The sequence below is a fragment of the Rattus norvegicus genome, chromosome 5 (genome assembly GCF_036323735.1).
Source record: "Rattus norvegicus strain BN/NHsdMcwi chromosome 5, GRCr8, whole genome shotgun sequence".
Taxonomy (NCBI): Eukaryota; Metazoa; Chordata; class Mammalia; order Rodentia; family Muridae; genus Rattus; species Rattus norvegicus.
This window is the reverse complement of record NC_086023.1, coordinates 138,594,724-138,619,780: the sequence shown is the minus strand read 5'-3', so window position 1 is coordinate 138,619,780 and position 25,057 is coordinate 138,594,724. Positions and strand designations below refer to the sequence as shown.

Below are 25,057 nucleotides of genomic sequence, written 5' to 3'. Positions count from 1 at the left end.
GATGCCCTCTTCCGGTGTGTCTAAAGACCACTACAATGTACTCGTATAAATAAAATAAATCTTTAAAAAACAAAATAAAACAAAAAACTCCTTAGCTTCCCCATCTTTCCCTGTCTGGAATCTCTCCAGGAGGAAGCCTTCAGCAAGGTGGTGGGAAACCTTACCATTTTGCTCTGTAGTCTCTAACTTCTACACTGTTAACTATTTCAATTGCAGACATTGTTCCACTGTCTTCTCGGCTCTGTGCATGTAAAATGCTGATTCTGTTTATTGTCAACAAAGCAGCAATAAACATGGGTGAGCAGGCATCGCTATGGTGAAACAGTCCTTTGGGTATATCCCAAGAGTGGCGTACATTGCTAATATGGTGGTTCTATTTTCAGCTTCTTTATAAAGAGCCTCCATACGAGTTTCCATAGTGGTTACATCATTTAAACTCTCATAGAGGTGAGTAAGGGTTCCATTATCCACACACCCTCACCAACACTGGCTGTCACATTTGTTCAATAACAACCATTCTAACTGGGGTGAGAAAAGTCGTATTACTTGCATTTACCTGATGCCTAAGGATGTTAAAATTTTTTAAATGTTTATTTCTTGGCCATTTGTATATTTCTTCTTCAGAGAAATGTCTTTTCAATGCATCGCCCATTTATTGATTTCAAGCTACATTTAGCTGCTCCCCATTTGCTGAAGGCATTAATAAGCTGCTCAAAACATACACCCAAGTTTTTCTTTCTCTACATATTTACGATATAAAGAAGCTGTGGGTCTGCTTGGTTTCGTTACCCTCTCATTATATATGCCATTTTACATGCCCTATTATTTCTGATTATATAGCTCAGTAACACTGGGAATTTTTTTTAAGCCACCTTCTTTCAGAGGACATCCACCATTCGTTCTTGCAGGTCTCTAGGCTTCTATTCAGTTGAAGGAGTTAAAACCACCTTAAAGCCTGTGAAAAAGCTGCCCAGTGACCAGGGCTCCCTCCCTTCTCTCTGTTGTTCAGCTCATTACCAAGGTAATCTGTCCCTAGGGGATGGGGCAACTTGGTTTCAGCTCCAGGCTTACCTTTGTCCTCAGAAGTTCCACTCAAACACAGCCTGTCTCCTAGTGAGTCTCTCTCTACATTAGGCAAGCCATGTTCTTTGACTCCTAAGCTCTTTGTCCTTTAAGGCTGGCAAAACCAGTCTTCGTGCAGATCTACAGTGGTTTTGAAGGCAAAACTAACTCTAGTGTGCTCACACCCTTCCTGCTGCTGAGGTCCCTACTCTACCACAGGCTTCTGCCTAGCTATTCCCATTTTATCTTCTTGGCTTCTTTGTGTGTTCATAGAAACCTACCACCACCACCACCACCACCACCACCACCACCACCACCACCACCACCACCAATTTTAATGCTCCTTGAAGCAGTTTGATACTTTCAGTGGAGCTTTGATTCAAATAACCAGATCTACCTCTGTCAGAAACACAAGTCTTCTACTTGTTTGCTTCATGGTAACCAAACAAACTGTTCTCCCACCCAGCCACAGCATTAGCATAAAGTCCTCCTGGCACATGAACGCCCAGGACACTTCCAGATGAGCTGCTTCAGAGCCCAAAGGCTTTCCTCTTTGCCTTGACCACAGACACAGGACTTCCTATAAACATGGCAGCTTGTCTCTGGCACTCTTTATACAGCCTCTCTTTTGTTCTCTGAACCAAACTACACCCAAGAAGGTTTCTTCTCAAGCGATGTGTGTCCTCAGTTCTCACTGTTGCAAGCAATGGAATAAAGCTTTTCATGTCAGGGTGTACTCTCTTCCTCAACAAATACAACTTTTCTAGCACTTTCTAAGATCAAGTACTACTGATCTCTGCAAAGTCTTACACTCAAACTCCAATATAAAACAAGCCTCTAACATCCCTGAATGACAGTGTACATCTGCTCCATCGAGGTGATCCCACCCAGACACCTTGGGAGTCCTGGCAGATGGCATAAACAGGTGAAGAGGAAAAGGTAGAGAAAGTCCAGACACTGGGGAAACCTCACTCCATCCAAAGCCACTAAGTGTTGTTGTGAAGGATTGTGGACCTGGTGCTTCAAGAAAGGCCAAGATTCCTACTGGCATGTGAAATCTCACTGCATTTTATACGATGACAACTAATCCAATTTTGTAATTTAAAAAGCTATATCAACTAAATAAAATTGCTGACTGAACCTAACTCAGGACTAACCCTGTGCAACTTCTGTTTTATGTAGTCAGCTTTAAAATAGGACGCAGGTAATTTACCACAGTCAGAAACAATGTTCTGGGGGTCTCGGTGTGAAGACGTCATCACTGCAGTAACCATAACTCTCAGTCCCCCTTCTCAGCACTTGCCTCCACCCGCCCCCACCAACCCTGTCAGTCTTCTATCAGCTTGAGCTGTGAGGGAGAGAGGGCAGAGTAGAAATCACTTAGGCTTTTTAGTCATAGCATCTTGTTAAAGTCCAGTACTACCCGCAATGGAGCCTTCTCAAATGTTGCTGATTCTTGGTTGGCTCATCTGTAAAATGGGAATACTGATTCCCACCTAGAAGACATCTAAAAAATAGAGTCAGTAGAAGTAATGAGGCTGGCATGTAACCCTGGCACAGACTACACTCAAAACTATAAGCAGACAAAGACTCACTTTCCCCCGAGAAAGACATGAAAAGCTAACAAGCATGCTACACAGAACTTTCATAGCAAGCTAACGCCTCTGGGGATGATAAATGCTTTTGGTAAACAGAGTAAGAATGGGAAACACAGCTCTGCAGAGGCCCAGGTCTCCACATCAACATAGCTGTTCATGAACTTGGTCTAGGAGGTCAAGGTCTGTAGAAATCCATGCTAATTAAAATTCATAGACGTTAATTAAATGATTATTCAAGAACTCTCTCAACTCTTGAAGCCATTTTTAAACGTAGATTACAACATAACCCTGGGTCAAGTAAAGGCATGCCAAGGCCTGATGGCCTAAACCAAGGCTCTTCAGGCTAGGAAGAATTCACTGGGAAAAGCAAGCAAGCTCGAATGGAAAGTAAACTGCAGAGCTGGCTGTCACTGTGTGGGGCAGGCTACTGAGGCTCCAAAAGGAAGCCTTCCTCTGCTGCCAGATGCAGGGACAGAGTGACTGCTACAAAGGGCCTCTCAGACTATCAAGTGCCTGCCTCGCCAACTTATGGTTTTAGAGAGGAGCCACTCCACAAAAAGCCATCAGATGAGAGCCAGAGGCTATCCTGAACACTCAGAACTCTCCACTCCTGCACACCTAGGGTGAAACAGGAAGGAGGCACAGTAGCTATGCTGTTTCCAGAAACATAAGCCTCTGTGCTTAGATCCTTACATGGGATTCTGCCAGGAGAGCATTCCAGTACGCTTCTCCATCCAGGGGATTCAAAAGAAACAAACTGTCTCTGATGACTTGTGCTCACTCACCAAGAAGAGCTAAGCGCCACCCCTCACTCCATGCCTGATACACCTAGCCTACTCCTATTACAGGCAGCCCTCATGGCTCCTCTAATTGTGGCATGTCCACCGCTGGTTTTCCTCTAGAGAGACTGAAGCATCCAAAACCACTTATCTCCTTGACTGCCAAGCAGGAAACCAGTAGTTTTTTACTCTATGAAGAGGAAGGGTTACATAGTGTTGGGATACAACTCGATGGGAGAGCTTGTCTAGTGTGTGCAAGGCTCTTGGTTTGATTCCCAACACTAGGAGAAGAGGGGACAATCAGGGATGGTATATAGATCACAATTAGTAAGGAAGTAACAATCTCTGAAGATGGGCAGTATACAGATAAGATTTTTACTATTTTCTCAACTTTTATTTATGTTTAAAATCCCCTGTAATTAAAAGAGAATGTTAAAGAGAAGGGGGGAGTGGACAGATGCAACCTGAAGATTATGCTATTGACTGCCTTCTTGGGACAATCTGGAAAGAACACAGGCCTTCAGACCCATGGCCTTCTAGAAGGTCACACTATGCTGGAGAAGAGGCTGTGTCTTCTCAGCACCACACTCAATGTCCTCAACAAGACAACCTTTGAAAACTTCCCTAGAACTTTATAAAGCATTCCGGCAGGACCCGGCTGCCCTTCTCAGCATATAAACCCTTCTGCCTCTACAAATCATCACCCCTCCGGCCTCTTGCCACTACAAGGGCCTCCACTTCCTGTTCCAAACTACTGAGTTGAGCAATCGAGCTTTTGGGAGAGCTCCCAGTGGCAGGCAGTAGTTCAGCTTAGCGGGGTTGCCCTCTGGATGTCAGATATGAACCTCCAAAGAGAGAGTTCTCTTCCTTTGTTTTCTTCCCCTTCCTCTTCCCTGACCCTCAACTCACTCTTGATGAGAATCTGCATTTTCACGTATCATGTTTCCCACCTTGAAGACCACAACACTGCTGCACAGTTCTTTGTGACAGAAAAGACATGATGCTCTGTGTCCTAGAATGATCAATGGCATCTCTGGTCTCTACCCATTAACTGCTAGGAAGTGCATAAGCCATCCCTAGCTGCAACAACCAACCATGTCTCCAGGTAATGCCAAGTGGGTCAGGGGAAGAAAAAAATCAGAGGTTGTTGAGAAACAGCAGCCTAAAAGATATTGAAAAAGCAAGACTAAAATCTTTGTGCAGAGAAAGGGGAGGGAGGGAGGGAGGGAGGGAGGTGGAGGGGGGAAGGAAGGGACGGAGAGAAAGGAGATTTATACAGTTTGTTCCCATGCAATTACACAATATATTTCCACCTATGAATTTATTAATATGAATATTTAAGAAATGTTGCATTGTAAGCCAGAAGTATGTAAAGTACCAAGAGAAAAGTGAATTCAGCATTCCCAAACATATCCTCTCTGTCTTTGTGGTTTCCTGTGCAAATCTCATTTGCTTCCCCCACATTATCCTGTTTTCCAGTCAGTGTGGTCACCCAAACATCTCACCCAGCCTTGCACAGCAGTACACAGTCTGAGGTTCAGCAGAAAAGAAAAGCTCCCGGGCGGGCGGGCGGCTTTCCCAGCACCCCCATGACGCACATGGGCTCTCCGGCACTGGTTTAACAGGGTCGCCGGAGAGCAGGGTTCCCTACAAGAACATTCTCCAACCAAATCAGAGAAGAAGAAATACCAATGTGTTCTAATGGCTCCCCTTCAAAACAGTCAGACTCGCACCCCTTCTCTGGGCAATAACATCAAAATAATCGCCCTTTACACCCCCCAACTCAGCATGCCTGTGTCTGCCATCACTAAGTGGGGAAGTGAGGCTGCTGCTCCGGTTCAGGGTCTACCCTCTGCCACCTCTACACTTCAGAGGCTAGAATGGCTAGAATAATGAGTGTTGACTTAGCCAAGAAGTACAACAGTCTGCACAGGAGTTTCCCACTTGAGCTAAATGGTACGTTCCCTTCTTTTGAAGAAGGAAGACCTGTTTCCCATAGAGGCTTTTCGTTAGCCTCATTCCATCGCATAGCTTTGAGGATATACATACAAAATGGCTTCTTGAATGTGTCAGTTCTGTCAGTAGCTCTGGCAAGCCTCTGTCCTCCTGTTATAGGAAGGCAGGTGCTGTGTATATGACAAATGTGTATGGCTTGTCATCAGAGATCTAGTTCTTCTGGGATCCATCCTATGCCACCACCTGTCTCAGCCTGGATCACCTCATCCTGGACTCTAACCTTGGCCTCCTAATGTCTCCCTGGCTTAGCATCTCTCCTTTATCCCCCCTTTCTTTTAAACTGATGACAGATTAGCTTTCAAGAACACAAACCAAAATTTCCCATTCCCTACCACTGGATATAGTCATATGTGTATGTTACAGGTGATAAGACATATCCCTATCACTCTTTCATGGCCCTGGAAAAAGAGCATAGGGCCTCATGAATGTCAGGCAAGCATTCTATCACTAAGCTATATTCCCAACCCATAGTCCTACCTCCTTTGAGGTAGACGAATGTATGAAGCCCTTTTTGCCCTGGAGGTGTCCAAGCAGGATCAGTATGAACACACGGGCCCACTCGTGTATCCTCAGGACAAACAGGAGATGGAAAGGCTGGGACGAGAATGCTAAGCTCAATGGATTTGAAAGGGGGTTCTATCTGCACGTGTATGGTTGTGGGTATGGTCATGCATACATGTGTGAAGACCAGAGTTTGATGTCCAGGGTCTTCTTTATCACTGTCCACCTTATTCTTGATATGCAGCTCCTACTAAAGCTGGAGCTCACCACATTGGCTAGATTGGCTGGCCAGGAAGTCCCAAGATCCACCTGTCTGCATTCCCAGTAGTACTGGGATTACAGATTGATGCTACGCATCCTGTTTTGCTGTGACTGTTGAAGTTCTGAATTTGGCTACTCATGTTTGCACAGCAGTCACTTTATGCACTAAACCATCTCCTCAGTCCCCTAAATGACTTCTAATACAGCCTCCCAAGCCTACATACCATAATTCTGGGAACCTGTTGGTCTGCAAATTAGGTCCTGCCATCACCTGACTCCTACAGAATGATGCGGATGCCAAGGGTTCCTTATAAATATCCCTTACACAGTACTACACATGCTACCTCAATTTTACAGAATTATCTCTCTTCTGGTTTTACTACTCTTCTGACATTATTTATCGTTGCTGCTGTTGTCGTTGCTGTTGTTGTTAGACAAGTAATGGTGTGGGCTGGTGAGATGGCTCTAAGGCAGTTGCCACTGAGCCTGATAACCTGAGTTCAATGTGGTAGACCCATGTGTGGTAGGAGAGAATCAACTCTTTTACGTTATCCTCCACTCCCTCCCTTCCTTGCTCTATCTGACACACGTGCATGCACACGTGTGCACACACACACACAGTAAATAAATAAATGTAAGTTTTTAAATTAACAATGATTGAAGAGTCCCACTGCAGTCCCACGGGGAGCCTGGTAGCAGCAGAGTGTATATATGACCTCCAGTTCTTGCCCCTCACACACATACACATTCACTATTCATACTGCATCCGATGCTGTTCCTTAAGGAAGAGGACATTCCATTCCTATCTGCACGCCATCTCTCCAGCTCCCGGGACTACAAGGGTAGTTGGGCTCATCTGCTTCCATGACTGCTATCCCATTGATAAAGAGATGGAAGGGGGGAGATGATGCTTTGTCATCAGTCACGGAATTCTGGTGGCAAAGTAAAGGGCAGCATAAGAACTCTTCCCCAGCACTTGTGTAACACTGAGAAGCACACTTCTCCCTGTGATGCAGAGCGTAACACTTTGTGAACAGCACATAGAAATCAATACCTGTGGAAAGAGGAATCTAGAGAAGCAGGACCATATACTGGCTGAGGATTTGGACTCTAGACTCAGGCTACCTATGTTAGAATCTGTTGTTTCATTGTCTGACTTGAGTTAAACAACTGGGTCTCAGACTTCTTGACTGAAATGCAGGGTGCTGGTTGAACCTTCCCAGTAGGGAAATCGTGAAGATTATAGAAAATACCTGTAAAGCTCTCAGAACAGCACTGGCTAATTTTTACTAATAAAATATGCTATAAACATCATTGCAGCTTTAATAGACCTATCTAAATATATTTTTTTAAATCTTCATTTTGTCGTAAGTTGGCAAAAACGAAGTCAAATGATATAAGCTCAGAGTTTTATGCAGAAAGGTATCAGTATGGAATGTGGATTTGTGTGATTTTTATCCAAAAAAAAAAAAATCAACTTACATAGTAGCTGACAACATTTCCACAGACTGGAACAAGCAACCTAAGAGATCAAAACCACTGTAACACCTACTACACCAAATATTAAAAAGAAAAATAACTTATAGCCTCTAGCAGTAATTACCTAAGTATCATGGGTTGCAAATCTGTTAGAGAGTTTTTGCTGTGACAATATTTCTAGTAAATTGCTACTTCTAACACAAAGTCCTGGTGTTGCAAGGCGCGCATACTAATAGAAAGGTTATTATAGAAACACTATTAAAATGAATTAGGTATTATTAAAGATTCGGCACTACAACAGCCCCTGATTACAAAGGATTTCAAGGTCCATTGCTTAATGGGCAGATGAAAGTGCTAATTAAGCCTTTTTGAGAGGATATCCCTAGGCGGGCCTGTAAGACTATAGGTAACAAGAGGTCTTCAGGCTGAAAGGGGAACCAGTTGTGCCTACCCATCTGGATACAGCCCTCCTGGGAAGACTGAGAGGTGGGAGGCAGAGCTGAGGTTTTCTGCTGAGGAGAGGTAGCAGACGGGGAGCTAAACTTACTTGAGCCTCAGTTTTTCCCTTAACTGCTTCCTCAGCACGCATCCATTTCCTCCTCTGCTTATGTTTAGAAAACTAGAGAACCTTCGTTAGACCTTAGAGTCTAAATACATAAGAAAGCCTTCCGCTGAGTACCTAAGCCCTCTGGAACAAACAGAAGATGCCAGGGCTGTCCTTGGTCAAAAGCATCTCTCATCACCAATACCTCTAAGTGGCTTTTACGGAGTTGCTAAAGGCATTGGCCTTTCGTATCAGGATCTATTTTGCTTTTCCCACCTTGTTAATTAACTAATCAGGCCTGGCAAGACATCTCCCAAACAAGAGGTGTTAGGAAAAAGCTAACTAAATTCGCCCATCGCGTCTAAATATCCACTATAATTTATGAGGAACGAGGGCTGAGCTCTGAGACCCAGACTACACGATGACTGGCGCTGCGCAGCAGCCTTGGACCCCGCGCGGCTCCCAGCAGGACTTCTGGACCCGAGCCACGCGGGCCACCCGGGCCACGGCCGCGCTGCCCAAGGCGCATCCCCGCGGACTCAGCCTCCCGCTCCCCGGGGCGCTCGGATGTCAACAAACTTTCCCCGCTCGGGCTTGCGCCGGGTCTCCCATATCTGCCCGCGAGCGCAACCTGGGGACAGGTGTGGGACCCGAGCTCCGCACCACGCATCCCTGCGGATGTGCGGACAGTCGGGGTCCGCAGGGCGCCGTGGGGGAGGGTAGGCCGTGGGCCCGCCCCCTGGGCGGCGCGGCGCTGACACGGCCCTAGGACGCGGACCACTGGTCCCCAGGGACGCGATGGTGCTGCGGCGCGGCGGCCTTACCTGCGCGCTCGGCTGAGGTGGCTTCCGAGGCCCGGCGTGCGAGCAGCGGCGGCGGCGGGCGCCGACTGACAGCCCCAGGACCCGCCTCCATCCTTCAACCACGCCCCCTCTACGGCCACGCCCCCGTCCGCGGCCGGGGTCAAGCTCAGTCCACAGCGCCGAGGGCGGGGGCGCTCGCTTTCGATTGGCCTGGGGGACGTCGGCCCCACCCACTCTCCGCCTCCTAGCTGGGGGTTGGGAAGCCGCGCTTGCGCGGATGCTTAGAGGGCAGAGCATAAACCAGTGCAGCGGTCCTGACGCTGAGCGCAGGTTGGTTCTCGTCTTCCTCAGCTGAGCTGGTTTTGAGCCCAGAACTACGGGAAGAAGAGTGAAGGAGTCTGTGAAGAGACAGTCCCTGACTACAGGAGACCCTAAACGAGGCAGGCGGAGGAGCCCAGCTTCACACTTCGGATCTACTCCCTTGCCAGGAAGTATCTCTGTGAAGGTTGGCTTGAGTGACAAGATTCTGCTAACCAGAGTGAGAGACGCTGAAGGAAATAGCCTTGCTAGCTCTCAGCACCTCCCCAAGCTCCCTAGCTCAGTGTGTAAACAAGATCATGTGACTCCCTACAAAATCAACGGATACCCAGCAGTTATCTCCTAGATATATGTTCAAAAGAATGTCTACACAAAACATTTAGATGCAGATGTTCCTAGTAGCACATTAACAAGAGCAGAGGTTTCGGAAACAACTGAACTGTGGGTTGATGGGTGAACGGTTAGTAAATTTTGGTTCGTTCATGCCAATGGACCAGTTTTTGGTAATAAAAGGGAATGACGTTCTGATACACGGTACAACACAGATGAACTTTAAACTCACAAAACTGAGTGACTCCACTGGGTATGGTTCTATTTGTGTTGGAACGTCCAGAATAGGCAACTATATAGAGACAGGAAACAGACTAGAGGTTTCCAGGGAAGGGAAGGGAAGATTGAGAAGGAACTAATAAGTGTATAGAATTTTTCTCATTATGGTTTGGATCTTAAACATACCCTGTATCAAAGGCTCGATCCTCAGTGGACTGTTCTATTGGGAAGAAATGCAACCTTCTTTAGGTGGGCTTCGGAAGAGGAAAGGATGTCTCTGGAGTCCTATCCCTAAAATGTATACTGGAACCTGTACCCCTCATTCTCTATCTCGCCCCACGGCCATGATCTGAGTAGCTGTGTTTCCCATGTTTGTTTGATCTCATGACAGGCCCAAACCATTAGCCAAATGTATTTCTCTGTCTTTTAAGTTGTTTATCTCAAGTGTTTATCAGCAGCAGAAAGATCTTGGTTATTTTTTCTATTGCTGTGATGAGACACTATGACCAAGGCAGATTAGAGAAGACAGAATCTGTTAGAGACTTATAGTTTCAGAGGGTGAGTCCATGACCATCATGACTAGGAATGTGACGGCAGGTAAACAAACATCTTGATCCACAAGCGCCAGACAGAGAGAGCTAACTGGAAATGGCTGAGCTTTTGAAACCTCGAAGCCTTCCCCTGTGACATCCTTCCTCCAACGAGGCCACGCCTCCTAATCCTTCCCAACAGTCCAGCAACTGGGGAGCAAGTATTTAAACATAGGAACCTATGGGGACCATTCTCATCCAAACCATCACACAGACTAACCCAGACTATTGGCAGTGAGAAGTGATATGATTCAGAAAATACTGGAATTGTTGTGAAAAAAAAGTTTGGGAAAGTTTGAAGGAGCAGGTGTGGAGAAAGCCTAGAATATTACAAGTGGAGCTATGTGGGGAAATTCTGGTGGGAACTCAAGAAACCACTGTGCTAGCAGGGATAGAGGCAGTAAAGGCTGTGCTTTTGAGGTTTAGATGAACTCCGCTGGGAGCCAGAGGCCTCTGTGAGAGGCCATTCATGTTACACTCTGTCAAGGAGCTTGTCTGGTTTGTCTTTGTCCTATGACTTTGTGAGAGAGTCTGGTTTATCTGGTAGAAGAAGCTTCCAGGCAGCCAAGCGTTCGGCAGTGGCATGGGTATTGCTTGCTGGTTCTAGCCAGAATTTGTGGTGAGAAGTGGAATTAGGCAGCAGAACAGAACAAGGATTTGGAAAGCTTTCCCTGGCGGCTGGTAGGGAAGAGGATGTGTAGGCAAAAGAGGTGCTGGGTTGGAGAAAGAGCCATTTAAAAGCAGCAAAGAGGCCGTGGGGATATCCCAATTGGTAAAGTGCTTGCCTTGCATACACAAGGACCTAAAGTCAATACCCAGAACCCATGTGGAAAATGCTAGGCATATGGTGCACAGTTGCAATCACAGAGCTGGGGAGGCAGAGACGAGCGGATCCCATATCAACAAGCTTCGTCTACATGGCGAGCTCTAGGCTGGTGAGAGGCCTTGTTTCTAAACAGACATGGATGGTGCCTGGAGAGCATCTGTCCTCTGCCCCTCCATATTCCTACATGAAAACATGCATGCACATATCCATGTATGTGCATGTGCTAGAAGCCAAAAGCCAGTGTAATGAGGCAGTACTGTAACCCCAGCAATCAAGAAGCAAAGACAGGAAGACGGCTGCAAGTTTGAGGCCAACTTGGTCTACATAGCAAGTCTCAGGCTAGGCATGTTACACACAGAGATGCTGCCTCAAAAAGAAAAAAATAGCATGAGGGACGGAAAGAGAAGCCAAAGTGTCATTGGAGGAGCTCTGGGTTCAAGCCCCATACACACACACACACACACACACACACACACACACACACACACACCATAGTCAGATACTTTGCACTAAGAAGAGAAAATATCCTCTGAAGGCATCTTAGGAATCAGCTAGATGCCATCTCTCTCAGATCCAAGGGCTTTTGTTTGAGGAGAGAGCCCTGGGTTCCTTGCCCACTTGGGACCACTTGAGGAACTACTTCTCAGAGTTGGGGATTCATGGCCCTGTGTTCATCTTTCTGGTCACCTACAGGCTGCTAAATCCACAGTCCAAAGTGCCTGGCTACTGCTCAAGGTAGTGGCAGAAACCCATGTCCTCTATATGAGGCTGGCATTAAAGGCATGCAGAGGGCAAGAGTTTGAGAGTTCATGGGAACTTCTGACATTGTCAAGGACTCCTGGGAGGCTAAGACAGCATGTGGCAAAGTGAGAGCCCCCGCGAGCTGCCCTTGAGAGGGCAAAGTGCGAGCCATGAGACTGAGGCTCAAACCACCAAGGGGACGCCAAGGATTTAGAGATGCCTGCGAACACAATGTCAATTCAGAAGTAGGCGTTTACCTCAAAGGGAAGTAGGAAGAGTTTATTATGGAGTCACATATTGGTGACCATAGCCCAGGAGCACAGATTCAGGTCACCCTAGTTACCATATCCCAGAGCGCTAAGAGTTTGATGAGGTTTATACAGAAACAGAAGAAAAGGACATCATAAATCAAGACAATTAGAATAGCTCAGTAGGTGTACCAGATAGACAATTACAGCCAGATGGAGTCATCTCTGTTAGAAGAATCGGAGGCTGTCTGGTAACCCATAGCTTTTGGGTTAGTGGAAGCCAGTACTCTGTTAATATACACCCTATTGCCATATGATGTTAGATCAAATACAGATCAGTACTTCAGACGATGGTCTTCATGACTGTGAAGAAGTGGTAGAGTATACTTCGTTCATCTTCTTAATCCCAGATGGAGAATAAGTCAAACAGAGCAAGCCCACAGTTTCATCTGGGTGTCTGTGAATAGAACCTTGCATGGTTCATACTGCAAACTCTAAAGAGACCTGGCTTCTAGGCTCCCCTCCTCCATTACCAAATGCTTAACCAGGAGTAAGCCATTGCCCTTGAACATCTCTTGTTAGTCTTCATGATACCCATGGGTCTACTCTTCCTCCACTAGACCCGCAGAAGTTATTTGAAAAGTCATCTTCATTCTAATCCATATAGTTTATTTTTCATGTTTTATTTTCATATAGTTTCTTAATTACTTATCTGAGTGTGTGTGTGTGTGTGTGTGTGAGAGAGAGAGAGAGAGAGAGAGAGAGAGAGAGAGAGACAAAGGCAGAGAGAGAGAGAGAGAGAGAGAGAGAGAGAGAGAGAGAGAGAGAGAGAGTTCATGTTGGGTCCCCCAGAACTAGAGTTTCAGGCAGTTAGGAACTGTCTGTGGGTGCTGAGAATTGAGCACTACAAAGCAACCAGCGCTCTCAACTACAGAGTCAGCACGTCAGGTCTCCCCCATGTAGTGTTTATTTTGTTTAGATTTTTTTATTTTTATTTTTATGTGCATCCATGTAAAACTGGATGCATAGATGTGCACCACGTCTGTGGCTGGTGCTGTTGAAGTTACAGACAGTTGCAAGCTGCTGTGTGGGTGCCAGGACCTGAACCCATGAGCCACATGGTTTGGTTATTGTTTACCTCATTTCAAAACACAAGAATTGGATCTGACTATCTTAAGGCCATTAAAAATTTTAAGATTTGGGCTGGGGATTTAGCTCAGTGGTAGAGCGCTTACCTAGGAAGCGCAAGGCCCTGGGTTCGGTCCCCAGCTCCGAAAAAAAGAACCAAAAAAAAAAAAAAAATTTTAAGATTTATTTTATGTGTCTGAGTATTTATGTGCCTGTATGTATTCATGTGTACCGTGTGTGCCTGCAGAGATCAGAAGAAGACACCAGTTTCCCTGGAACTAGAATTATGGTTGGTTGTGAACCTGTAGATGGCTGCTGGAAAGCCACTGTAGGTCCTCTGCAAAAGCATCAAGTGCTCTTAATCCCTGAGCCATCTTTCCAGTTGGTTTTAATGTTATAGTTTTATGGCTTTCACATTTATGTGTCATTGTACTTTGCTCATATCTGCCTCCACTACCCTATCTTGTCCCCCTTCTCTAACTTTGCATTCTACCTTTGAATACTCCCTCTTATGACTTAATTTAGAAGATGATAAGTAGATAGATAGATAGATAGACAGATAGATAGATAGATAGATAGATAGACAGACAGACAGACAGAAGATAGGTGATAGACACACAGACAAATTTGAATCTTGGTTCTACACAAAGACACCATGCAATGTTGCAAGTGTTTGTCTCCCCATTGCCTCTCTTGTTGCCCCCTCACTCCTTCTGGACACTTTCTTGCCTCTGCAAAGTTCCCCTTCTACTTTCATGTTGTATGTACAGACAGAAAATATAAATATCTTAAATAGTGAGAGAAATGTGATATTTGGCTTTCTGAGTCTGGGTTTACCTGTCATGATGATCCCAGGTCCATCCATCTTTTTGCTGTACACGTCATAATTGCATATTCTTTACACTGAGTAAAACTCCATGGTATATGCATACTGCTTTTCCTTCGCCCACACTCATCCCTGCCAGGCACCCAGGCTGGTTCCATATCTCATTAAAGCCAATTTTATTCCTTTCCCCTTCTATGTAAGTTAACAGAATGTCTGGCAGGAAACCGAGTCAAGGCAACGAGATGGGATCACATTTGAAAGACTCCGACAGAGAAATGATTCCCCTGTCTGTTGTCACCCCTAGCAGTGAAGTAAGATCTGGAAGCAGAGAGGCCACATGAATCTAGATTCCTAGGGGTGGAAGAACTGAGAGAGACAGAGTGGGAACATGAAAAAGACCCATGTTATGGGGATGAACAGTGAGCAGCTAGGTCAAGCCATACCTGAAGCTGATACCTCTGTACTCTTCAGCCATTCGAGTCAATACATGCTTTGTCGAGGTTTCATTTTCTCTCCATGTTATTGACAGCTCTGGTGATGAAACTCTGGGCTTCCACTGCCATATTAATCAAATGAGGTCATTTGAATAGTTTTAAGGATTCTGCCAGTTCTCGCAGCATCTCAGAAGTGTAAATCCGTTCATAAGAATTTAAAAAACAGCAAACATTAAGGAAAGCAGCAAACATTAAGGAAAGCAGCACCGTCTAGTTAAAGGGAAGATGGCTGCGGCTAGAGACAAGCAGAAACCCTCGATCTTTACTAGGGGTTGCTGTAATCTCCATCCCCACCCCACTCCTGGACTTCAGCCACCTGCCCCACACACTGAGAGTTGCTGGGGATTAGGGGCAGTGGTCTAGGAAGGACACAGAGGTGGCCTTGCTTTAGAGATGGAACAAAGGCGTCTATAGTCACGGGCACCCTACGCCTTGATTTGATTCTGACCCCCTCTACTCAAAGGTTTTGACCCGAGTCTTCTCTGAGCTCTCCTTTTGCCTTCTCCCCAACCCAACCGATGAGATCTCACCTCCAAACCTGGCACTTAACCTTACCTCTCGGTCAGCACTCCCAGCGGTGGCCACCTTTCCGTGAGTGGACGTGGTAATGTATTAGTCAATAACTCCAGAGCACAGGTTAGTTTATATCAACAGGACACAGAGGAAAGAGGCTGTGGAAGGTTAGTTAGTGGCCAACAGTCACTTAATAAAAGGGATGATGTTCCAAGGGAGCCGGAGGTTGGTGAAAATTGTCTGACAAACCACACTAGTAATTTTGTGGGAAGAGTTTCACACACCTTCCCCCCTGGATACCTGGCCCCTGTGAAATAATGCATGTGGATATGAAGTCATCACCAGTCCCCTGACCTGAAGAGGCACTGGGGGGAGGGGCTGGCCGGTGCTGTTCAGTGACACCCAGACCATCTGTGGCACAGGGAGCCTCAGGAAGAGATGAGATAGACTAACTCCTGGTGGTTTTCCTGGAACTAGAGAAACAGGAGCACAGAGCCAGCTACATCTGTCCTCTGTTCTAACCTTAAGTGATTCGTAGAAAAGGCAGGTCCCAGTTTTGAGTCATTAGATGCCAAAGAGCAGACAGCCTTTGCGCTCTGAAAAGAGTGAGACACTCAGTGCCCCTTTGCTGGAGTTGCTCAGAAGTTCGGCAGAAGAAATCTGGTCCCACAGAGAACAATTTGCCTCATAAAACCCAAATGAAGAAACTTCAATGACAGACTACTTATGGAAGTCTGAAGAAGGCCCCGGGTAACCAGCAACAATGCAAATCCATTCCCTCTCAGGAGGAAGAAGAGACAAGACCCAGCCTCAGCCTACAGGTGACCTTAACATGGGAGGCATTGGGGGTAACACCCAGGACTCTCCTGGCTCCCACTCTCCAGTTCCCAGCAGCAGCAGCCTGTAGTTGGCTGGTACAAATGGCAAGCTCACTCTCACAGAGGAACACATAGCTGAGCCTATGAGATCAGCTGCCCAAAAGAGGCAGGAACAGAGGGAAGGACATCAACACAGGAGCCAAACCTGCAAAGGTTGGTCTAGCCTACTCTATATGCTTTCAGCTTCCAGGTTTGTTTCTGTTTAAACGGTGAAAACCTTAGCCCGTGCTCAAGGAAAACCGAGCCCCATGCCAAGCTTCCTGAGCCACAGCACCATCTCAGGCTGCCGAACTGGAAGCTAAATTTCAATATTGGCCACCATCAGTGTTCCTCCTAGAAAGCAGGCATAAAGGAGCACTTAGCACAGGGGAAGTATGGCCACAGTGGTCTCCAGTCACCTGCCCCGAGGCCAGAGCCAACAATCATGGCTTTCCTCTTCTGACACCCTCCCTAAACTCACCCTATTCTCTACCAAGTCCCTCTGCAGATAGAGACAGCCAGAGCATCATCCCCAAATATCTGGGTCCTGGTTGAAGACATTGCACGGATTCCTGTGAGCTCTATCCCTGGACACTGACTTGCTGATATACACCATGCTGACATAGGTTCAGGGAGGTGGCGTCAGAACCCAAGGAATCCCTGAAGCCCCACCTGAGACCTTCCCTACCTAGTAGTGAATGTCAGAGGAAAGCTGCCCTGGAGAAGACTGACTGCAGCTGCAGAGTTTACACACTGGTGAACTCCACCCTGCCAGGTGCAGGGCCACTTCAGAGCCCACCAGCCGAGCCTCCCAGGTGACCCCTCTGTCACCTTCTGCTGAAGAGAGAATGACTCTGTCAGCCTTGAGGCTTGGGTCCCAGTGAGAACAGAGCTACCCACCAGCCTGATGCTCTTCAGGGAGCTGTCCAATGAGAAACAAGCACTTGTGGATTCTTTCATTATTTATTTTATGTGTATGAATGCTTTGCCTGTATAGTTGCATGTTCACCCCATGCACGTTTGGTGTCCACAGAGGTCAGAAGGTTATTGGATCCCCTGGGGTTGGTGGTATGGAAGACAGAAGCCATCAACCATGTAAGTGCTGGGAATCAAATCTGGGTCCTCTGCAAGAGCAACAAGTGGTCTTAACTGCTGAGTTCCCTCCAGCCCACACCTACAGATTCTTTAAGCTGTTGTACTCAGAGGTCTCTGCAATGTCTTGTCTCCCTGGATAATAGTATTGTCTTGGCTGCTGGCACAGCCCCAACCCATGTTCTTTCTAGTTAAGCTGTTGGGAGGAGGGTGGGAGAGGAAGATTTTATCAACCTGCTCATTGCCTGAGCCTCAGAAGACCAGGTACTTTCTCAGTGTCCTCTCTCCATGCTGGAGGGTAGAATAGAGATGGCAGGACACACAGGGGCCAGTGATACAACCTAAACCCATTCTTACACATTTCCGCCCATCCTGACCCACTGCCTTTCTGGTAAATCTAGCTAGAAATTTTCCACAAGCGGTCCCCTGCTCTGTGGTTAATCACACAATGACCCCGGTTTCTTGTATATCCAAGGATTATTTGGGGAGGATGGAGTTTGCACATGTGTGTTGGAGTGGAGACCAGAGGACAACCTTGGGTGTCATCCCTAAGTGCCATATGCCTTTTCTCTCACTGACCTAGAACTTGACAGGCTGTCTGGCAGGCTCTGGGGGAATCAGCCTGTCTGCAGCTCATCACTAGGAGTGCACACCATGTACCCAACATTATTTTTTTACTTGAGTTCTGGGGATTCTTACTCAGTTCCTCATTTTGCAAGGCAAGCACTTACTGACCAAGCCATCTCCCCTCCCTGTCTGGGGATTTCCTTAATCCCTGATGACTTCACCACTTTGCCTCCCATCTGTGAGCCTCAGGGTGAGCCTGACCTGTGCTGTATGTGGTACCAAAAGGAGAGGAGATTTTCACCACATGCATGGTGGGGTGAGGGAGGGGGCTTAGCAATAAGGCAGTTATGTGTTGTCCAGTTGCATTTGTGTGGCATCTCCAGAATGGGCCAATCAATAGAGACAAAATGCAGAAGACTGGCTTCTGGAGCACCTGTGGCAAGTGGGTGCTTTTGGTTATAGATTTGTTTTAAGGTGATGGAAGCATTCGGGAACGACACAGTTGAAATGGTCACAAGACACTGTGAGCCTACTAAGTGGAACTGAATAACAGTCTAAACTAGCCAATATGATGATTTTTATGTCATGTGACCATAATAAAGCAATAGTAAGCACTTCGAAGACATTCGGGGTCTCTAGGGATAATCCTGGCCATGACAGAGGTAAACAGAGGGGAAGGTCCTTTGACCCTGTGGTCTAGCTTGGTCTGTCTTCTATCTCAGGAAATGAAGAGGCTGGGCAGACGGAGTACAGGTGCTGGCTCCAGGAAAGGGCAAAGGCTAGGTAGCTGGTGATAGACCACTTCAAAATCTCCCTGATGGCCACAGATCTTTCTCACAGTTACTTTTAACTACACAGCATTCAAACACCATCCTATCTAGAGAGGACACAGAGGCACAGATTTTCCTCTGGAGTTCTTGGTTATGCTTGGGCACCTTGTCTCCACACATCTCTATTGCCCCTAACCATGGCTCTGAGATCTCTGACCCAGCTCAACTCCTGGGATACTAATGCTGAGGCCCTGGACCAATAAGAGTGAAGCACAGGAGACAGGAGAGGGCACCAGAGCAGGCAAGTCACCAAGGGTCAGAGCCCAGAGGCAGCAGCTTTGTGCAAGTCTTGGGAATAGCTTTCTCTGCAGCGCCTCACTACTGCCTGACCTTGCCTGGGATTGTTTTTTTCAAGCCTAATTCACTCACTTCCCTCTTTCCTGACTCCTCCAGCTGCCTGGTGACCTTCTTCTGAATTCTTGATGGCTCAGGTCCACCCAAGCTTTTTTTTTTCTTGGCTTGTAGGCTAGAAGCTTGCACACAGCCTCCTGCATGCTAAAACAAGGAGCAGACCAATGAAATGCCTCTGGTTCCTCACAGGACCAACACGCCGTCTCCACCTCAGCGCCCATACACGTGGATATAACTCTTAACATTACAGAAGTGGGTATGAAATGTATGGCCAGGCACTGTGTCACAGTAACTATGGTGATGAGCAGACAGACTGCTGCCTTAGCAATTAGAGGCCAGGCCACGGCTAGGTGGGCTGCCTTGAGCAAGCCAGTCCCTTCTCTATTGTGACCAAGATGAATTGGAAGCCCTTTCCCATTGCTTAAGATTCATGATTCAAGAAATGGAAACTCACACTAATATATATTAGCAACATGCCCAGGGAAACACACTATCCTCGCTCAAGACACTCCATCTGACTTAGAGTCCTACAACTAAGACGACTTTCGTTTTCAACCTCCAGTAATTAAACAATGCGACTGTGATAAGCAGCACCATTCACGGGCCCCTCTCCCTGGGGCCTATCATCTGACATGGGCTAGTAAGGTGTTGCATTAGTCAGTGCTTGCCGGATTCAAGTGTTCTAGGACTTTTGCAGATAGTACCTTACTAATCCTTATCCTAACAACCTCATGTGCTGTTATCCTATTCTTTGCTAGGCGAAGAGAAGTCGAGTGATTTCCCGAATGTTACACGGCTAGTATGCAATAAGATATATTCACACTTATACTACCTTGGCTTCAGAATCCAACCATTTCATATGCATATATGTGTTTGTGAAGGTGCCTGTATAGTATACATGGGCGTGTGTGTGTGTGTGTGTGTGTGTGTGTGTGTGTGTGTGTTTGTATAGGTCTGTGTGTGTGCATGTATATATTTGTGCAGGCATGTGTGAGCATGTGTATGTGTGTTTGTGTAGGGGTGTGTGTGTGTGTGTGTTTGTATAGGTCTGTGTGTGTGCATGTATATATTTGTGCAGGCATGTGTGAGCATGTGTATGTGTGTTTATGTAAGGGTGTGTGTGTGTTTGTATAGGTCTGTGTGTGTGCATGTATATATTTGTGCAGGTATGTGTGAGCATGTGTATGTATGTTTGTGTGTGTGTGTGTGTGTGTGTGTGTGTGTCCGTTTTAAAACATACCATTCATGTTTGTATGCTCACAGCATCTGTGCATCTAACGATTCAATATCCAACCAAATGACTTAGGCCATAAAATTATAATCTCAGTGTACTACTTGTTTTATATCTGGGAAGAAAGTGAAAGGAAGTCATTTAGTCCACACATTCAGTGATCCAAGTGTAAGTCCTGTGTAGAGCCTGGGATCCTGGGATTGTTTGCTCTGCAGAGGTCACGTGGAATCTGATCCCACCTGGGCAGGTGAGTGTCTTAGAGTTTCTACTGCTGTGAAGAGGCGCCATGGCCGGGGCAACTTAAAACAATCATTTAATTAGGGCTGGCTCGCATTCAGAGGTTTAGTCCATTATCATGGCAGGAGGCACAGTAGCAACCGGCAGACTTGGTGCTGGAGAGGAGCTGAGAGTTCTACATCTGGATCTGAATGAAGGCAGAAGAAAAAGAGAGAGACCTTGGGCCTGGCTTGAGCATTTGAAACCCCAAAGGTCACCCACAGTGACACACCGCCTCCAACAAGGACACACCTCTAATAGTGCCACTCCCTAGTGACCAAGCATTCAGATATATGAGCCTGTGGGAGCCAATCTTATTCAAGTGATCACAATGAACATGCATCATAGTTCATACTTGTTGGGGGTGAAGTTCCAGGGAATCCCGCCACTTATTCCAAGGGTTGGTCTCACCGTATAATGACATCCTGTCTCTAGCAAGCCCTGAGCTAAGTGGTCATCTGGCCCTTACGCTGACTTTGAGCTGGAGAAGCAGAAGTTGTAGAAAGTCCATCATTTTCTCTGGGATGATTCTGTATGGCTTGCCTGTGGGGAAACTGGGAGAGAGGCCATCAGTAAGACTCGTGAACAGTCCTGGAATTTTACCTACTAAACACCTATTAAAGGCAGCCGTATTCAGCTGAGCTGCAGAAGCAGGAAGGAGGGTAGAAGGACTGCGGGCATTGGACAAGGAGTTTCAGATAACAAGCTGGATGTCACCTAAGGAACTTTTAAAAATATAAAATTCCCGGGATAAATGGTAGGGAACATCCGTGATCCCAGAATTTCACAAAAGGCTAAGGCAGGAAGATTGTAAACTTGAGGCCAGCCTGGGCTAAACAGAAAGACCCTGCTTCAAAGGCAAACAAAAATCTTCTGACTGGGTGTTGGTACCCATGTAAGCTGTGAGACTGGAGAAGTAAATGGTTCGATAGTGTGTTTCCAAACAGACCTCACCTTCCTTATTCCTTCGCCAAGTCATCCCTGCCCCCCCTCCCACCCCAGGTACCTGTACTCATCCAGAACCATTGCAGTTGCAGGTTTGTAATGGTTTGAATACGATTCGCTCATATATTTGAATGCTTGGTGATTTGTTGATTATTGTACCTCTCAGTTCAACATTATTTTTAATTATAGAAATATCTCATATGCATAGTGTGTTGCCTACATGTATGTAGCATGTGCATGCCTGAGGTGGAGTTACTGACAGCTGTGAGCTGCCATGGAAGTGCTGGGATCTGAACCCAGGTCCTCCGGAAGAACAGCCAGTGCTCTTAACCACTGAGCCATCACTCCAGCCCCTCAACATTGTTTTAATTTTTATTTATAGCGTGTCCATCTACGGACACATGCATGCCTTGGTGCACCCGAGGAGGTCAGAGGATGATCCCACTTTCCATCCTCACCCTCCATCTTGTTTAAGACAGGGTCTTGCGGTGTTCACTCACGGATGTTCATGTCAACCCTAGGTGTCTGTGAGCAGCCACAGGTCTCAGACCCCTGCCTTGCTGTAGACTACCTCAACGTGTAGATTCTGATGTTCCAAACTCAGGTCCTCCTGCTTGCACAGCAAGTGCTCTACTCACTGAGCCATCCCTCAAGGCCCCCAACCCAACATGCCCTCAGTTTGCCTACTCTATGCCAAGCGCTGGCGATAGAAGAGACTTCGTGGGTGGACACAGTCCTCACTCTGGACTCTCAGTGTGATGGAGATGGATGGGTGTGCTCCTATAACTTGAGGACTGGAGGCAGGGAAGCCTCTTAGGAATGGGATAATCCTCCAGGGACACTTTAGCTTTCCCTCCTCAGAATAAACAATCTATCCCCCTTCTCAGTCAGGCGCCTATTTCCTGATGCTCATGCACCAGCAAGTAACAAAACTCAAACACAGTCTAAGCCCCTCCCATCTACCTGCCTTTGTATCTATATGCGAAGCACGTCTTCCTCAGGGCCACCCAGCAGCCCAGATCCTGTCTGCTCCCAGCTCTCTGATGAATCCCATCTTAATGAGGAACTTGGTTCAGGCACCAGATCTAAAACATTAATATTCATGTTTAGTCTTTATAAGAACCTTTATTTCCATCTTTTGTTGGGAGGACGGTGTCTTCAAATGGCCAGAAATTCCCAATTCCGGTTTATTCCAGCCAGGCCTCTATTTCAGAGTATTTTCTTTTTGGCCCCATTACTTCATCAGGGTTGGCAAGGAAACTTCGTTCTGTTCCTGTCCAAGTGTTAAATGGGTGCCCATACGTCTCTTTGCCACGTTGCTATCATTAATTTTATTGCAAATAGGATTTTTCTTTTTCTCCTCGCCGCATGCAAATGTGGTCCCCTTTCACTGTTTGCATAATAGCTGTAATTCTTTCGTTTGTACAAAAGGACATGCATTATTTTGGCAGATAGATAGAGCTTTGATGGAGAGATTATTACATTTCCAAAAGCAAGAGAATAAATCAGAATTTAGCCAGAGACGCTGACTGCACTCCCACTCCCAGAACACTGATCACAAGCCAAGTGTCTTTTTTTCCAATACAGCAAACCTCACAGGACAGTGAGGCCTCACTGGCGCCTCTCCACTCTCTGCCCTTGGCCTTGCTCTGGGACCACATTGCCTAGGCTCACACTCTGCCACCGGGTAGCCAATGGGAGGTGCAGGTGCGAGCATGGAAGGAGGAAACAGAGGGGCTGAAATACATACTTCCTGGTTTCCTCCCTGCCTTGCCCAACGCAAGTAGTGGCTACACTTCTCCCAGGTCCCTTAGACCCTTCTATCACTCCAAATCCCACAGTGACTTCCTTCTCGTTGCTCAGGCCAGGCACTGAGGGCATCACTGACCCTTGCCTAGCTGCAAAGCATGTCAACAGTCCCATTGTTCAACACTCTTGTTATCTCTTTCCTTCCAGGACACTGGGAGGAACACAAAATCCCAGCACTTTACAGATCTCACCAGGATTCCCCATCCTCCAACTGTGCCCCAATCCATAGCACTGATAAAACAATGAGGAAGTCCCAGACCAAGGGACACCTACCCATCCTACAGAGATCTTACAAAGCCCACTAGGCAGAAGATGCCTGGCCTTCCCCCCTACAGTCAAGTCAATGCCAGATACCTGGAGGTTTTCTCAGACTGTCACCAGAGCATCTACTCATGGTCATGGTGTCCTGATTCCCCTTGAGAATCTACCTCTTGAATTCTCTTGGTACAGATGGACTGGGTAGAGCTGCTCCTACTCTCAGCTTAAAGGGATGGCGTGCGCGCGCGCGCGCGCACGCACGCACTCACGCACACACACACACGCACACACACACACACACAGAGAGAGACAGACAGACAGACAGACAGACAGAGAGGTAGAACGCTACTCTGAACACCACTCTTTCTAGGCTTTAGAGATGGGCATGGGACCTAAGCCAGGCTGATGAAAATTAATTGGATAAAATTCTGAGACCTTGGCTGGAGAACTCTGGGAACTAAATAATTACTGAAGAAGCAGAGCAGAAAAGAAAGAAGAAACCCAGAATGTGCACACACTGTAGGAGACCTAGATGGAGCTGCACATGTGTGTGGCTTTTGCAATCACACAAGAAAAGAAGCTCCAGGGCTTCTGCTGTTGTTTGTTTTGCTCACGTTGAGGTTCCATCAGCAAACAAACCCTACCTCATATACTGAAATGGACTGTCACACACCAGGGAAGGGCAAGCAGATAAGAAAGAGGACTTAGTATCACCAGAGCATTGATTGTGTGCTCCAGAGCAGGACACAGGCAAATGTAGGTTAAGTTGTTTGATTCTCAAAATAACTTTGCTCGGCTTACGTTGAGGAACTCACCGAGCACTTCAGAATAAACGAACGGCAGGGTTAAGTCAAATCAAGGACAGTGGCTTTCAGTGCTGTGCAACTGCTCCACTCTGGTGAGCTGCACATTTGCCATCCCTCCTTCCCCATTACCCACATGAGCGTCTTTGGGAGACTCGTTGCAAACCTAGACTAGAACAGTAGGATGTAGAGAGACTAGCTTGTGTATTTTATGGGTGCACCACCTGTCAATTAAAAAGCCTATAGCCTATGGGTTAGGCAGGAGATAGGAGGTGGGACATCTGGGTAACAGAGAGAATTCTGGGATACAGCCAGGTGGAGATTTGCTCAGGAAGATGTGAGGAGGTAGATGCACAGTACCTGAGCACAGGTAACCAGCCACGTGGCAGAGTATAGATTAAAATAAATGGGTTACCTTGAGTTATGATTCCTGTCAGAGAAGAGCCTATCTGACCAAGGTGTTTATAAATATATGAGTGTGAGTTTTATTTCTAGGAGCATGAGATTGGGAGAAAGAACCAGACCTTAACTTTGCAGTAGGAGTTTCCTAGAAACAGGCTAGAAAAATGTATGTAAGTAGGGAATGCTATCAAACAGGAATAGAGAGTATGCTGAGAGAACACACACTCCGGTGGGAGGTTCTGGGTGCATCCATCCTGACCTCCATCCCTGGAGAACTGAATCCAAGGTCTGAGCAAAGGTATCCATGGGAAAACAAAAGCCAGCAACAAACAGTGGAGCTCCAGTCTGCATATCTACAGA

At 46.7% G+C, this 25,057-nt stretch overlaps 1 protein-coding gene and 1 long non-coding RNA gene across 3 annotated transcripts in view; one reads left to right on the top strand and one right to left on the bottom strand.

Moving 5' to 3' along the window:
• Positions 1-9,189, bottom strand: part of Hivep3 (HIVEP zinc finger 3) — a 402,467-nt gene extending 393,278 nt beyond the window's left edge. The window contains exon 1 of one of the 2 annotated variants that reach the window (XM_017593396.3): positions 9,065-9,189. The gene's annotated coding sequence lies outside the window, so the exon portion shown is untranslated. The remainder of the gene's footprint in view (positions 1-9,064) is intronic. The other variant, XM_017593397.3, reaches the window with a different exon arrangement.
• Positions 9,190-15,512: 6,323 nt separating this feature from the next.
• LOC134486983 (uncharacterized) lies at positions 15,513-17,114 on the top strand. The gene is made up of 2 exons (XR_010066624.1): positions 15,513-16,097; positions 16,631-17,114. It is a non-coding gene; the product is annotated as an uncharacterized LOC134486983 (long non-coding RNA).
• The last annotated feature ends 7,943 nt before the right edge of the window (positions 17,115-25,057 follow it).